The sequence below is a fragment of the Schistocerca americana genome, chromosome 3 (assembly GCF_021461395.2).
Source record: "Schistocerca americana isolate TAMUIC-IGC-003095 chromosome 3, iqSchAmer2.1, whole genome shotgun sequence".
NCBI classification, from domain to species: Eukaryota; Metazoa; Arthropoda; class Insecta; order Orthoptera; family Acrididae; genus Schistocerca; species Schistocerca americana.
Window position 1 is genome coordinate 717,763,240 of NC_060121.1, and position 3,771 is coordinate 717,767,010.

The following is a 3,771-nucleotide window of genomic DNA, read 5'->3' on the forward strand; positions in this document are numbered from 1 at the left end:
TTCAGTTTATGCTTTACATCTGAGACATTCCGTGAAAAGCGACTTGGTCCCTACTGAGCTAATGTGTCACTGTTCATCGATGTTGAGTATCAGAAAGAGTCTGACGCAGCAGCTTCTGTTTGCCCCAGGCGTCCCGTACCGGTTAACCGACCCTTCGCAGTATAATGGGGAACAAAGGAAGGAGGCAGCGAGAAAAGGCCTCGTTTCTCCTTTTATCTTAGCCCTGCGCGGCGCTCGGCGAGCACAAACAGAAGCCAGCGAAAAGGGAAAGACAAACAGGCTCTGGGCCCTCGAGGTCTCTGACGGCCCGATCCAGGCATGAGGTCGTGTTGGCCGCAAAAACAACTCGTATCTTTCACTTCCCGCCACTCGACGCAGATGAGCAAATGATTAGGTTACCTCTACGATCCCTATCTCAAAGAAGCCCACAGTTTTCTGCACCCTGTCATTGGCACGCAATTTCATGCAGATGTTATGTATTAGATATAGGCCTTCTGTGTTATACATTCTTTACGTCTTTCACATTTAACGCACATAATAGAATTTATCATTAGGTATACGAAAAATTTGTTTGTTCGTTAGTTGTAGACTTTAGTAACCTGGCTATCCTAGATCAATCCAATTCCGAAAAAGGTAGGTGCTTACAGGAGTAAATTTTAACGCACAACCACGTTAATTAGTCAAAGTTGCGCAATAGCCACGCTGCAGTCGTTCAATAAGTGGTGTAAGTTCACGAACCTCTTGTCGACTCCTGTTCACGAGACAAGCCAACGACTGATTGCTAAACCGTGGAGGTCCCTTTTATATAGAGGGCATAGAGTACTCCACCACTCGTAAAGTGCAGTCGACAGTAAAACTATCTCGAACGTCGCTACTCTTGATCAAACCTAGTCGATTGTCACATCGTTGATACAAAGTAAACCGCCATATCTTACCTGTTCTGTTAAATTAATGTGGTGTTTATAAATCCTTGTGGCTTCTTTACACACGTGCATAATAATGCGAGGTCTTAGCTAACACGCTCGTATCACTAAATTTTATTTCATGATCACCATCTTCAAAAACATGTTCCACTACAGGCGATTAGTCGGTGTATCCCAGACGAAAGTTCATGTCGTGTTCGTTTAGGTGGGTATTAAATCTTATTTTCGTTGTTGCAATATAAACCGTCCCACAACAAAACGGAATTTTATACACCCGAGGGATTGCTAAAGGGTGTCGAGTACCTTTCGCTAATGTTAAACATTCGCTAATCTTCTTGGTAAGTCTAAAGATTGTTTCAAATTGAAACTTGGTCAGTATTTCCCCAATACTGTCCGTAATATTGTGAATAAATGGAAGAAAAACTCTGTCCCCGTAGTAAATTGTATCTTTCGATTAATCCTATTAAAATGCACCAATAAAGCATTTAATTCCTTTTCATCATGATTGCATATCACAGTTGTTTCATCCACATACCGACACCACTTTAAAGGACTTTTATTGGCTGACTGCAGCGCCTGCTGTTCTAAAAATTCCATATAAAGCGTAGCAACAGCTGGACTTAGAGGGCTCGCCATTGCCAATCCTTCTAATTAGAACTCATTATTATACTGGAAATGAGTCGTGGATAGCCGATGTCCAAACAAAGCTACTAAATCAGTGGCAAACATGTCAGCTATGTAAGAAAGAGGTTCGTTAATCGGAATCATGGTGATCAGGGACACCACATCAAAAGTGACAAGGATATCATTTGGGCTGACAATCCGCATCACTTGTTCGATAAAGTGCTCAGAGTTTTCAATATGATGATCAGTTTTTTCGATATACGGCTGTAATAAGAAGGCGAGATATCTATCCAACTCTTGAAGGGCTGATCCATTAGCACTCACTATCGGTCTCAGTGGAACATTAAGCTTATGATACCTGGGCAGTTCATGTAATCCAACTCTTTAAGTGCTGATCCATTAGCACGAACTGTCGGTCTCAGTGGGACATTAGGCTTATGATCCATGGTCAGCTCACATAATCTGGGAGGATAAGCTTCCTTTCTGCAAATATACTTTTTATCCGCTGTAGGAATGGTAGACTTTCTTATTAATCGAGTTTTAGCTGTTAACACTTCCGTTGTAAGATTCTTTCTCAAGTTTTTAAAAGTGGTACGATCGAAGACATCACTGATCTTCATGTGGTAGTCTTCACTCTTCAACACTACTACTTACCAGCAGTAAGTACGATAATATTCTTGTCCACATTAATCTCCCATAACGCTTTCTTTTATCCTTGAAACAAATTTTACCACTAGGTGGCTGAGCTTTACGTAGTATCCTGGCTGTTTCCTTCCTACTTTTATGAGCAAAATGTGATGGTAACAGACGAATCCCTGCTTCTATCATCCATTCATTAGCTCACCTCGGAAGATGTTGCCCGCAGTTGGCTACGAAACATCAGGAGGAAGAATCTCTTCGCCCGGAAGTTTTAATTAATGAAGACGTCGACCGTGAAAGCCTGCATGTTGTGATTATGCCTAAGTAAAAACTAAACATTCATTACTAATAAAGTTATTTATCTTACTATGTTTCACATTTTAAACTGTTATTATTTTCTTGAATTTTATAGTGAATTTTACAACAATTTATGCATGAATTCAGGTATTATAGTATAGGCCAGTAAAATTTTACTGTATATATTAAGTCATATTTACAACTTTTAGTATTAGGTCATACCTCGGCCAACGGTTGCAATAATAGGCGATATTTGGGCCAACGATTTCCAAAAATGAATACATTTGTCATATCTTTAAGGAGACACGAATAAAAACATGATAGAGTTACTCACATGACAATGTTTCATTTGATATTGTCACAAACAGACACAACGATAGTTACAAAGCTTCATTTATCATAACTGTAGTAGACAAGCAGTGTAACACGCTAGTCCATTCGATGGCGTAAGACATTGTTGCGCAGGGTCCAACAGCAGCGTCCCACACATGTGGTCATACTAGTTTGAATACAAACTCAGTTTGGTTCAAGACGTTGAAAGTAAAGTGTTCGAAAGGCATGAAGTTGTTATGTGAAGTGGAAGTCAGTGCGGCAAAGCGCTTTAATGTGCAACAATACTGTAATACTGCCAAACACAGGCAGCTGTGTTAAGACAAATGCTGTTATTTGAGCAGACAGGTCGATTTTAATTGTGCAGTTATTCTTTAAGGCCAAATGTCATGTTGTTTGAAAACTGTGGATGTACTGTGGCCAGGTGGAGTGAAGAGAGGCCACGATTTGTTGAGAGTAACAAATGGGGCTTCATATGTGGATACAGCAACCAAGAGGCTTCAGATTCTCTATCTCTGTGTGGTTCACGTCACTTCCCTTGCACATGCATCACACAGAGGTCAGACGAAGTCTATTAAATTTCTCTGGTGTGGACAAATTAAGTTCCTGAAGCAAGAAACTCCATGTGAAAGCTCCACAACGAGAGCACACTTCACAGCCCCCACCCCCTCCCTCTACCCCTCACCCTGTTCTTATATGATGGGGTTCTTGCCTTTATAATGCTAGTGTTACTGCACTAACCAAACCAAAATAAAGAAAATCTCTCTTGCATTGAAGCAAGTGCCATCAAAACTGTGGAAGACGTCTGGAAACTTGGCAGACATCAGCGCCAACTTTTTCGTGGTACTGAAAGTCACCGCACGATTTGAAGCTGCTGGTACTCGACTTTGTGACGCCTGGGATGTTGTGTAACGTGTGCAGAATGAATTGGAGAGAGCTCGTGGTCATGTGACTGACG